Source organism: Chiloscyllium punctatum, chromosome 9 (genome assembly GCF_047496795.1).
Source record: "Chiloscyllium punctatum isolate Juve2018m chromosome 9, sChiPun1.3, whole genome shotgun sequence".
NCBI classification, from domain to species: domain Eukaryota; kingdom Metazoa; phylum Chordata; class Chondrichthyes; order Orectolobiformes; family Hemiscylliidae; genus Chiloscyllium; species Chiloscyllium punctatum.
Window position 1 is genome coordinate 106,585,903 of NC_092747.1, and position 14,010 is coordinate 106,599,912.

A 14,010-nucleotide genomic window follows, 5' to 3' on the forward strand; every position below is an offset into this window, starting at 1 on the left:
ATGTTGATAGGCAATATGAAACAGGCAAGTGTGGTTATATAAAAATGATGAAAATAAACCTGGGGATATAATGAGCAAAATGGATACTGATTATTTCTTGAGAGATGCTAACTGTTTCACTGATGAGTTTACAAATAGATAAATGTAACATGGTTAATTCAGAAATGAGTAACAAAAAGTAATTAAGCTGAAATTTTAATTCTGCTTCTCTGCATAGAAGTTGTCAGACCTGCTGAGTAATCAGCTTTTTCTGTGTTAATTATCAAAAGCAGCTTCTCCTGTTTGGGTTTTAAAAGGACAATAATTTGTAAATGATCATTGCTATGGATATTTATGTTCTTGAAATGAAAATTCCACTTTTGTTATACAAACCTCAAACAGTGTTTTTAGTTAGTCATCAAGCTTTAGGAATTCAGGGCAAAATCAATTGCTTCTTAACACGCTGATAAAAGAAAATTGTGGTTGAGTGATTAAGTAAAGTAGAGAAGGAGGGACTTGCTGGTCAACTTTTCCTTAAATAGCATTTTCCAAATTTTTTTTTTGGAATGGTGGTGTTGGAAGAGCACAGCAGTTCAGGCAGCATCCGAGGAGCAGCAAAATCGACGTTTCAGGCAAAAGCCCTTCATCAGGAATAAAGGCAGAGAGACTGAAGGGTGGAGAGATAAGCTAGAGGAGGGTGGGGGTGGGGAGAAAGTAGCATGGAGTACAATAGGTGAGTGGGGGAGGGGATGAAGGTGATAGGTCAGGGAGGAGGGTGGACTGGATAGGTGGAAAAGAAGATAGGCAGGTAGGACAAGTCCTGGGGACAGCGCTGAGCTGGAAGTTTGGGACTAGGGTGAGGTGGGGGAAGGGGAAATGAGGAAACTGTTGAAGTCCACACTGATGCCCTGGGGTTGATGTGTTCCGAGGCGGAAGATGAGGCGTTCTTCCTCCAGGCGTCTGGTGGTGAGGGAGCGGCGGTGAAGGAGGCCCAGGACCTCCATGTCCTCAACAGAGTGGGAGGGGGAGTTGAAATGTTTGGCCACGGGGCGGTGTGGTTGATTGGTGCGGGTGTCCTGGAGATGTTCCCTAAAGTGCTCTGCTAGGAGGCGTCCAGTCTCCCCAATGTAGAGGAGACTGCATCGGGAGCAACGGATACAAAAAATGATATTAGTGGATGTGCAGGTAAAACATTGATGGATGTGGAAGGCTCCTTTAGGGCCTTGGATGGAGGTGAGGGAGGAGGTGTGGGCACAGGTTTTGCAGTTCCTGCGATGGCAGGGGAAGTTGCCAGGATGGGAGGGTGGGTTGTAGGGGGGGGTGTGGACCTGACCAGATAGTCACAGAGAGAATGGTCTTTGCGGAAGGCAGAAAGGGGTGGGGAAGGAAATTCCAAATCTTTGACCACATCCATCTAGAAGGACAAAGACAGCAGATAGATGGGAATACCAGCACCACCTGCAAGTTCCTCTCTCAGCCAATTGCCTATATATCATTGTTCCTTCCATGTTGCAGGATGAAAATCCTAGAACTCATTCCTGAATGACATTATGGATCCACCTACAGTATATGGACTGTAGAGGTTTAAGAAGGCAAATCAACACCACCTTCTCAAGGGCAGCTGGAGACGGGCAATAAATACCAGCCAGCCAGTGACACCTACATCCCATAAGTAAGGTTTTTAAAATTCCAGTGCAGGAATTGAACCCATGCTACCGGCATTACTCTGCATTGCAAGCCAGCCAGTGGCACTTGTGCATGGCAAGTCAGAACACCACTGGCTGTTTTGTTCGAAGTGTTATCTAACTATTATGTACCTCATCATTGTCATGCAACAAGCTGTAATTTGTTTAAGTGAAGAAACTCTTCATGGTAAGACTCATGAGTGGCTTTACTCTACCACTGCAAACCAACTGAGACCCAATCAAGGAGAGAGGATAGTGCCAGCAAGCTAGTCCAAGCATAATCCATAATGGTCGACATTGCAGCACATTGCCAAATGTAGCGCAATAAAAATTGAGATTTAAACTAGTGGGTGGGGCTTTTTGGAGAATGCATAGGTACACAGAAGTGGAGGAACAGACCACTCGTAGAGATGGAAAAATGCTACATCTTAATGTATATTTCAAATGCAACGGATAACATTGATTAATTCTGTCCCAAACTCTTAAATAGAATAAGAATTACAGAAGAATAACATCATGTACGTGGCGGTGGACTGGCGGGGCTGCAGCAGGCTCTTGCCTGGGGCTCATCCATTACCATATACTTCCTTTGCTTCTGCTCGTTTTCTTTTATTTTGCTTTCTTTTCTGTGGAGAGTTGCTCGGCACTATCGGCGTGACAGCGAGAGTGGGCAACATGTGGAGTGGTGGATGGAGCTTCTGGCATTCAGGAGGCAGTGGCAGTGGCAGCAAAGCTCCTCCAGTGATCAGGGGCAGCAAACTCTTCATGATGGAGGTGACATCAGCAGCCGGAACGAGAGTCTTGATGCAGCAGTGGCCTGACCTGGCAGCAGAGCCAAGGACTCCTGGTGGTGATCGTCCCAGAGCAAAACTCATCACATCATCAAAGCAGAAGCAGAGCCAGGGACTCCAGGTTGTTGTCATGGTAGGCCCGGAGCAGGGACTGCTGGGTATTGACGAGGCAACAATGGAGCTGGGGACGGGTAGTTGCGGAGCGAGTGTGGGTTCAGCAGCATCAGTGAGGTGAGTCCAGCTGTGAACAGATAGCACCCAAAATGGAGAGACTCCTACATTGGTGGGTCTGGCGCAGGTGGCAGTGCGGTGGTGGAGGTTTCTCTTTCAGTTACTGGAGGCTTGGTGCCAGTGTGGACTGGGTTGGAAAGACTGTTGTTCTGACCTTTTTATTTCTTTATTTTTCTAATGTACTCCTATGATTTGTAATGCTGGATTTTTGTTTTTATTTCTTCACTTTTCTAAATTTTGTTCCTCAGAATTTGTTCTCGAGAATCTATACCTAGGTGCCTTTGTATCTAAGATGGAGCCGTAATGTGGTAACTTGTAAACTTTTCACTGTATTAATTTGAGTATATGTGACAATGAAGCTAAATTCAATTCACCCAATAAAAAAGAACAGATTATCAGGTCATTATGCCATTGATACTATCTGTGGAAGCTATCTGTCTATAAATTGACTACCACATTTCCAACATTGCAACACCTGCTATGTATGAAAAACTACTTCATTGACTCTAAAGTATTTTGAGATGTGAAAAATGGCATATAATTGCAAAACTACTGTTTATTTTAAATTTCCTTCATTAACAATTATATCCGCTTCCTCATCTCCAAACAAAAATTAATTAACGTGCTTTTTTAAAAGAAAGACTTGCTTTTACAAAGCAACCTTCAGAAACCCGGGATGCCACAAAACAAGTCAATTACAGTTAAAATAAGTGATAATCATTTGCTGGTTCAATTCTCAGCCTGTTTGGAAATTTAAACAAATCTTGGCAGATAAATGTCAATCATTATTAACAGGTCCGTTCCTCATGGCAATGTCTCTACCAAGCAGAATCCACATGCCAATGAATCAGCACTCTCCAATCAGACAGCATGAATATTGGTTTTTCTCTTAAATTGGTACTCTTGTAAATTGTCCTGATGAGGTTTTTTTTCAGAAATGCTTGGGTTCTGAACTATTAAACAACTAGTTCGGATTTGGAATGTTAGAGAGAACAATTTAAAATAGAAGAAAAAGAACTCCATGTGAGACAATTGATCTTCAGAAACCGTTCTAATTATGTAGGACCACAGGAAAATAGGTCGGCCATTCATACCTCCGAGCCATCCAATAAGGTCATGACTAATCTGATTTTAATCTCAACTTCAAATTCCTACATGCCCTAAAAGTTTTCATTCCCTTGGTTATCAAGAATCTGTTTAGCTATACCTTAAAGATTCTGCATGCACTGCCTTTTGAGGAAGGGTATTCCTAAGACTCAACCCCCTGATAAAACAAAAAAAAATTATTTTCCTCAACTCTGCTTAATTAGGCACCTTCTCGTTTGTAAACCATGACCCCTGATGCTAGAATTTCCCAAAAGAGGATGCATCTTTTCCACAGCCACTTGATCAGGTCTCCTCGGGATCTTACATATTGCAATTAAGTCACCTCTGACTCTTCTAAACTCCATAGAACATACGCATAGTCTGTCTAACATTTTCTCCTTCTTTGAACTGATTTGAATGCATTAACACCCTTCCATAAGCCCAATGATCAGCATTCTTTGCAGTATTCCAGATGTGGTCTCTCCAATACCATTCATAATTGAAGCATAACCTTTCTAAGGGCACATTGCCTGAATCTAATCAGTTTTGGAAAATTTAAGCCAGCACAACAACTACCTTACCAGCTACTGCTTTTAAAACTCAAGGACCAAATTCGTCAGGAACCTGAGACTTTTCAATTCCCAATTCAAAAATTTTCTCAGTATTTTTTTCCCTGGTAATTGAAATGTAATTGATTTTGTCCATCCTTTACAATTCATGACTTACTGCTATTTCCAGGATGTATTCAGGACGTTATTCATATCCTTTCTCATAAAGACTGTCATAAACCATATTTTCAAATTGTCTGTCATCTCTTTATCCTCCATTACTAATTCCCTCGACTCGTTTTCTATATAGGACTAACAATTACATTTTTGTTATTTCTGTTCTCTCTTGAATATCCGAAGAAACATTTCCTACTTGTTTTTATGTTTTTGGCTAACTCCCTCTCATACTCAATTTTTTCCCTCATTATTAATCTTTCAATAATTCGTTGGGCAAAAGTTTTAAAAGGTGGCAGGGTTGTTCAGTGGTTAGCACTGCTGCCTCACAGTGCCAGGGATTTGGATTCAATTCCAGTCTTGGGTGACTGTCTGTGTGGAGTTTGCACATTCTCCTTGTGTTTGTGTGGGTTTCCTCCCACATCCCAATGATGTGCAGGTTAGTTGGATTAGCCAAGTGAAATGCAAGGTAACAGGGATGAGATGGGACGCTCTTCAGAGGGTTGATGTGGCTGAATTTAGATTTCGATTACTTACAATGTGGAAACAGGCCCTTCAGCCCAACAAGTCCACACCGACCCTGCGAAAAGCAACTCACACAGACCCATTCCCCTACATTTACCCCTTCACCTAATGGGCAATTTAGCGTGGCCAATTCACCTAACCTGCACATTTTTGGACTGTGGGAGCAAACTGGAGCACCCGGACGAAACCCACGCAGACACGGGGAGAATGTGCAAACTCCACAGAGACAGTTGCTTGTGGCGGGAATTGAACCCAGGTCTCTGGCGCTGTGGGGCAGCAGTGCTAACCACTGTGCCCCCGTGCCGCCCAATATCCTGCTTTCACACCACAGAGATTCTATGATTCTAAGCAATCTTCTAATTTGGGACTCATCTTTGCACAATTGAGCCATCTTTGGCACGATCTTTGACTTACCATAAAATCATAAGATACTGGAAGAGAATTAGACCATTCAACCCATCGAGTCTGCTCCAACATTTGATCTTGGTTGATTTGTTTTTCAGCCACATTCTCCTGCCTTCTCCCCCTAACCCTTGTTCCCCTTAACAATCAAGAACATATCCACCACTGTCTAAAAATACACACTCAATGACTTGGGCTCCATAGCTCTTTGCAACAATGAGTTCCACAGAATCACCATCATCTGGCTGAAGAAATTCCTCTGCATTTGTTGGAATGTATCTATTCTCGACTTCCTGAAATTTCACCTTTGATGTCTGCATCTCTATTGACAAATCCCTTAACCTGAATTACCAGTTCACTTTTGCTGGCTCTATTTTCATGTCCTGATAATTGCCCTTGTTCAAATCCAAGTTCATCTGATGGCTCTGTAGCCTTGGACCTACAATTCTGTCCCTTAAACTGTAAGTAAAATTCAAATATATTACAATCACTGCCACCCAGGTGTACTTTCAGTAATGAGGTCAGTTAGTTTTGTCAGTTCAAAGGAAGCGTGACTCAACCCAAAACATTAACTCTGATTTCTCTCCACAGATGCTGCCAGACCTGCTGAACTCTTCCATTCGTCTCTCTAGCCTTGTTTTCATAATGCTAATTTGCATGTGGATCAGGTAATTATTCCAGAGATTATTAGTTTTGAGGATCTGCTTCTTAATTTGGTGTCTGGCTCCCCATACTGCCTTTGAAGAACTTCTTTCCCAGTTGTTCTTATATCATGGATGCTGACATAGACCATAGCAACTGAATCTTTTCCCTTCCACCTCAAAGTCTTCTTCAGCCCAGAGTAGACATCTGAACCCCAGCACTGGGCAGACAACACAGCTCTCTGGATTCACGTTTTTGCTACAGAGAAGTGTTAAGTTCCTCTCATGGCTCTGTCATTGTAACCTTTAAATTTCACTGGCTTAGTCACTCCATCAAAATAACAGTCAGGATTTGATACAGCATTTCTGAGTGTTGATACTAATCTCCAGGTTATGTCGATATGAATTGATTTACAGTACAAAGAGGCCATTTACTGCTCTGTTTGTATCAGTTAAAAAATGGCCATCCTATCCATTTCTATCTCTTGATTCTTAGATGAGGGTCTTCACTTGCCATTCCAAGTACTTGTTTTTAAATTGTGATGTGAGTTTCTGTCGCTACTACATTTTTAAGTAGTGAGTTTCAGATCGCCAACATCCTTGGAGTAGTAAAAAGTCCTCTACATCCATTTAACCCTTCTGCCAATTAAATTATATCTATGTTTTTTGATTCTTGGTGTCTCTATTGATGGTAATAGGTCTTTCCTATTGATTCTTACTAGGTCAATCATACTTTTATACACCCTGAATTAAGTCACGTTCCAGCCTCCATTTGCTCCAACAAAAATGACCCCAGCTTTTGTACCTTTTATCAGAGTTCCACCTTGCATGATTTGTTTGTGTACTTTTAACTAGTCAACATATTTTCAAAGCATCTAATCATGTCATGAATTCCCTGATTAAAATAACATTTCTTTAATACTGAAAATTACAAAAAGCAAATCGTCTCTTCTACTCCCATTTTAATCTTGCCAAAACATGTCCACAAATTACCATTAACATTGAATTAGATATTCAAATTCACAATACAGTCTGTGGCCTAAATGACTTTCTTGCCATTAAAACACAGTTATGTCCTTTTTACCACTGTGTTTATGTTATTTTAAGTGTACAAGAACCTTGTGTCTATTACAATAAGCTTACTTATGAGATATTCTTTATATTACACTAAATTAGTCATATAATTTGTGTAGGAAATTGAAGTTTAAAGAACACCTTTGTGAATTCCAGCCTTACTGGTACATTTTCCAAAGCACTAATGATTTTCATTAAATTCTCAGCAGATAAAATCCATCTCAAAAACTAATACTCTCCTTAAATCCACTGAGCCACAAATTGCTCATTAGAGTAAATTTTCAAAGATCATTACCTTTATCATAGATTTCAGTTCCCAATTTTCAAAATCTTCCAATCTAACAGAACCTTTAATAAGAATGGGTCTGCTGATTCAAGTGAGTGCTTCTTATAATGTGTGAATAAACAGCACATTCATTTACTGCAATAAGTCATCCTCCAATATCAATAAATCCATTTCATGTTAATGTGTTGCTGGTAGTGTTTCCTGATGGCAATTAATGCTTCCTTTAAGACATGGCAGAACTTTCTAAGGGAAAAAGAGCAGAACTGTATTCTTTTTGAAAAAATTGAAGACCCAATTAAAATCATCCCTAAATTAAAAAAAACAAGGTACAATCAAGTGTTAAACAAAGGGAAAATGTATAAACCCAGATATGATTGCATGGTGAGTGGAAATGTGTTAAGTAATGAGCTAAAGGAAGAACCTCCTTTATCTTAGACATTAGGGAAAGGTACATTTACTTCTGTGGGTGAATGGAGCAAGGTGGGAGAGGCCAGTGTGTATCTTGGCATGTGTATCATATTGTGGAAGAATGACTTCAATGAAGGATAAAAATGGCAAACAAATGAGGCATTCAAATTATTACAATTTTGAGAATGTAAAAGCACGCCTACATAATTTAAAAATTATCTGTGTATCCAATTTGTTTTGGCACAACATGACGTTTATCACTGACAGTATTTTGCAGCTCTTATGAAATTAATGTTATGCTCAAATTGAAAATAACATCGGTACTACATACTATTTTAAATTCTGTTAATTCAAGCTTTGCATCACAGTTGACTTTACTGCATATTTATCAGATTGGAGTGTGCAATATTATACTCAACTCAAAATAAATTCCTTCCATGAGTAAAATCTAATAAATTATTTGTAAGATTTATAATACTCTTTTCAACTTACAATATGCAGATAAAAAACATTGTTGCAGTTCTCCAAAAAAGCACTTCCTTATAGTTCCCACTAATTTAACAAGAGGAGCTTTACAATGAAAATTAAATTATGTTTGTGAAAGATTGACCACATATATTTTAAAAGAAAGAACAGAATCAAGCTTGTTGGTGATACAAAACTATATGGGAACATAAACTGGAAGAAGGACTAAAAGAAGCTAAAAGGAGATATGGTTAATTTATGTGAGTGGGCAAGACATTTGTACCCTAACTGGTTTGTAGTAACCCTTTTTAACTCAGGCACGTTACATGATGAGCTAGACAAAGGGGACAAGAGCTGGGCGAAAGATCCAATGCATCTGTACTGAACACATTATTAAGGAAGAACATTTATCAAACTCTACAATTATACTTTAATTAAACTCAATCAAACTCTATCAATCTCTTCAAAGGACCCAACAATAAACAGTCTAAAATCTCAAAGTGCAGTCTTAGCTATCTACTTCTGATATGCTCAATATATTGTTTCAGTTGCATGACTCTGTAATCTTTTGCTATAAGTTCTGTGTCTTATGATTATGCTCCACAGCTACCTGATGAAGGAGCAGCACTCCAAAAGCTAGTACTTACAAATAAACCTTTCAGACGATAACCTGGTGTTGTGTGATTTTTAACTTGGTCCACCCCAGTCCAACACCGGCATCTCCACATCATCTCTCGGTCCTCTCATTCAGATAATGCTCACCGTGACGTACAAGGACCTGGAAGTACCATGCATCTCAGTCGCCAGTCGACAGTGCTCTCTGGAGACACTGTTGAAGAAGGTGCAAACACAGAGTGGGCTGGGGCTCCATGTTGTCCCTTTTAATCCCTCTTAAAACTCTTATCAAAGATTCTGCAGTGTGTGTCCAATACTGGCATCAGGCAAGGGCAGGAAGATCCAATGAGGTAACTACTTTTCATGTTTGGAGGTCGCAGAATATGATTTTGAACCTTCCACTGTCAAGTGCTGTCCTTGTCACACTTTGCCTCTGGCCTCCTACTGAGCTGGGTGCCACCAAGTCTGTGTAGCATTCATCTGACAAAGTAGGTTCACAGAGTGTTAAAAAAAAGTTTATTCTGAAACAACAGAGTCTTTAGCACTTGGCCAGGCAGCTCCAGGCCTGTCTGGTTTTGAGTGGAAGCTGATTATCCAAGACCTGTCTGCAGGAACACTGTCTGTTCCAGCTCTGCAGTTTGCAAATTGCAGAGTCTAACAAGATTCAAAGTTGGCTTCCACATTTCAGGTTTCTAATCCATGCACATGGAAAAGTATCAATATTTCTGTAATAATATTGGTGGTCATGGGTCACCTGATCACATCATGCTTCAACGAAAGGTTTTTACACTCAGAACCTCACAACATGTTATTCTATTTTAATACCTGTTGAGTGGCCATCTGTGTTTGTCGATATGTTGTTTAAAGATAGCTTCCAACAGAAAGATTCACTATGATATATTTGTGAATCATTCCTTTAAATTTCCAATGCTACAGTCAATGGTTGGAAGAGCAAATGGACTGTTTTGTGTTGCTTTGCAGAGTGAAATTGGTTACTCTGTCGAGCAAATACTCAAACAGCTTTCATGAGCAATAGCATGTTCAGTGATCTTACCACGTCAGTTTTTAGTGAGAAAAATTACACATTGTGCTGTTGTCAAAACTGAAAAAGCTGTGGCACTTATGCTATCAAAACACACTAATCTGACTTTCCGGATGGAAACTGTTCACTGTAAGTCTCTGCATCTAGGACAATCTAATAAAACAGGATGTAGCATAAGCAAGAGCATATTAGAGACAGATTTTGAAAAAGGAAATCCCAACATAACTCATCCAGAACACAACAATCTGCAGCATCCTGTCCGATTTGCAGTAGAACCTTTTCGGTGTGGATTCACCTTAGTATTTACTGCTGTAAGGTGCTGGGGGTACGATGGCAGAAGGGTAGGAACTATGGTGTCAAATGAGTAGGGTGCCATGATACAAGGTGTCAAATGATGCAATGTTTAGGGTAGGTCAGGGTGGATGGGAGAAATCTGGTTTGGCGAGGGACAAGAACCTAGGGTTTCAGTTCTGGATAGTGTTTGGTCCGCTGGCAGCAGTGGAAGTGGGGATTGGTTAGATTTGGCATATGCAGACTGCTGGAGCTGGGTTCTGGGTGGGGAGCCAGTGGCCAGGTCAGGTCCCTAGTTGGCATTGGGTCAGGGTATAGGGGAGCTGTATTGAATGTGATGGGGGAATGGGTTTACTGAGGAGTTAAACGATATATTTAATAGTTTAACCTTTCCTGAGTAGTTACTTTACTTAATTTCTTCAAGACTCTCCAAAATCCCTGATTTAAATTGAGACTTTTGGAGAGTTCCAGGCACAGAGTAATTGTTGAGCAGAATTGTCCATTTCTCAGGCAATTTCTTCAGAGTCTGCTGCAGTGAGGATTTCCCATCACCATTGATTTCAATACTGGTTAAAAATCTGTCTATTTCAGCCTTGAAAACACCTAAAGACCTAACCATGCCAGTCATCTGTGGAAAGAAATTACATGAATTCACAACCTTCTGAGAGAAAGAATTTCGTCTTACCTCTGTCCTAGCTGAGTAACTCCTTATTCTGAAGAGTGATCCTAGACCCTTTGTCAAAGAACAAAGAACAAAGAAAATCTACAGCCCAGGAACAGGCCCTTCGGCCATCCAAGCCTGAGCAAAGGGAAACAACTTCTCAGCATCTACCCTGTCAAGCCTCGAAAAGGCATAGCTGTTTCAATAATATTGCCCCTCATTCTTCTTAACACCAATGAGTACAAGCATAACCTACTCAACCTTTCCTAATTAGAAAATCCATTCATACCTGGTATCAGCCCAGTGAATCTTCTCTGGATTGCGTCTAATGCCAGCATATCTTTCCTTGGATAAGGGGATCAAAACTGTTTGCAGTATTCTGGGGGCTGTCTGACTAGTGTTTTATACAGAGCTGAAAATGTGTTGCTGGAAAAGCACAGCAGGTCAGGCAGCATCCAAGGAACAGGAGAATCGACGTTTCGGGCATAAGCCCTTCTCCTGTTCCTTGGATGCTGCCTGACCTGCTGCGCTTTTCCAGCAACACATTTTCAGCTCTGATCTCCAGCATCTGCAGTCCTCACTTTCTCCTCCTAGTGTTTTATACAGTTTTAGTGAGACTTACCTACTTTTGAACTCCATTCTCTTTGAAACAAAAGACCTACATTTCATTTTCCTTCCCTATTAACCATTGAACATGCACGCTATTTTTTGTGATTTTTGCAAGAAGACTGCCCAATACCTCTGTGTTGCATCTTTTGAAGTTTTTCTCCGTTCAGTGCCTTGATTTTCACTGTCAACTGCATAAAGTCTCAATTTCCATCTGCTAAGCTTTTGCCTACTCACAAAATCTGAAGGCTCCCTTTGTCTTCCTCACCATTTGCCAATCACCTGACTTTGTGTCATCCACAAACTCGGTGATACTACATTCACTTCCTTCATCCAACTGATGAATAAATATTGTCAATAATTCCAGCGCTGGCACTAATTTTTGTGTCACTTTACTTGTTGCAGGTTTCCATCCTGAAAACGCCCATCTTATTCCAACTCTTCTATTAGTTCATCAATCCTTTACCCAGACTAATATACCACCCACAATATTATGGACTCTTAAATAGCCTTATATGTGGTACCTTACTGAAAGCCTTTTGGAAATCCAAATAAATTACATCTACTGGTTCACCTTTATCGATCATGTTGCTTTCTGAAAAAAATCGAATAAATTTGTTTAGCATAATTTCTCTTTCATGAAACCATGCTGTCTGATTATATTCTTCCTAAATGCAGTTGCAATACATGCTCTATATCATACTCTAACATTTTCTAAATAATAGACGTTAAGCTAACTGGCCTATAGTTTTTTTTTTGTCTCCTTCCCTGTTTGAATATGTGTATGAGCAGTTTTCTAATCCTCTGGTACTTTTCCAGAATCTAAGTACTCCTTAAAGATTACCACAGGTGTATCCACTATCTCTGCAGCTACTTCCCTTAATCACCTAGGATGCAATCGATCAGGTGCAGGGAACTTATCAACTTTTAGTTCCATTTGTTTCCTTTGTACTTTTTCTCCAGTAATAGAATCCCTATAGTATGGAAACAGGCCATTCAGCCTGATATGTCCACCCTGACCCTTTGAAGACTAACCCACCCTGACCCATTCCCCTAGCCTATTAGTTTACATTTACCCCAAACTAATGTACCTATGAGGCAGCACGGTGGCTCAGTGGTTAGCACTGCTGCCTCACAGCGCCAGGGCCCCAAGTTCGATTCCAGCCTTGGATGACTGTCTGTGTGGAGTTTGCATATTCTCCCCGTGTCTGTGTGCTCTGGTTTCCTCCCACAGTCCAAAGATGTGCAGGTGAGGTGAATTGGCCACGCTAAATTGCCCATCGTGATAGGTGTATTAGTTAGGGGATAGGTGTATTAGTCAAAGGGAAGAGGGTCTGGGTGGGTTACTCTTCAGAGGGTCGATGTGGACTGGTTGGGCCGAAGGGCCTGTTTCTACACTATAAGGAATCTAATCTAATCATAACCTACACATCCCTGAACTCTATGGGCAATTTTTAGCCTGACCAATTCACCTAATCTGGTTCCTGAAGAAGGGCTCATGCCCGAAACGTCGATTCTCCTGCTCGTTGGATGCTGCCTGACCTGCTGCGCTTTTCCAGCAACACATTTTCAGCGATTCACCTAATCTGCATAGCTTTGGATTGTGGGAGGAAACCAGAGCACCCAGAGAAAACCCAAGCAGATAGGGAGAGAACGTACAAATTCTATACAGACACTCGCCCGAGACTGGAATCAAACCCAAATCCCTGGTGCTGTGAGTCAGCAGTAGTAACCACTGAGCCACCGTGCTGCCGTTATAATAAATTTTTTTTGTTTCCCATTTTGGATCCTGGATTAATTCCCATCCTGACATTAAATTTGAATTCAATAAGAATCTGAAATTATAAAATTGATTGTTGTGAAACCCCATTTGATCAGCTGTTTTCTAATTCAATTTTTTAATTGACTTCAAATGTTCCCATCGTGATGGGATTTGAACACATGTCGCCGGAACATTAGCCTGGATTATTGGTCTAGTTGTATGGTCACAACATCACGGCAACTCCTTCAGCAGTGTATTCCAACCAATCCACAGTCTTGTCCCTCTCTATTTGTGTAATCTTCACCAGCCCTAAAACCGTCTGAAAACCCTTCAGTTCTGACCATGTGCACTCCGCCAATTTTACTGCTATTTCATCATCAGCAATCATGACTGCAGCTACTGGGGCTTTGAATTTTCGAATTCCCTCTCTAAAACCTTCCTGTCTGTCCACGACTTTCATATTCTAAGATGCTTCTTAAAAACAACAACCCCTCAATTAAATCTTTGTTCATCTGTAATAATAGCTCATCTCCTGGCTCAGTGACAGAACGTTACATTTCTATGAAGGTATCTTTTAAATGCAACTAATTTTTGTAATCTGTTATACGGTTCAAACCCTTGTCAGATCAACTCAAGAAACAAAAAACACTCAAATTTTCTAACAATAATTTGACATTTACAGTGTACTTTCATTTATTAACTGCAGGAGAAGCTGTTAAACGTCTACACAACCAAAAA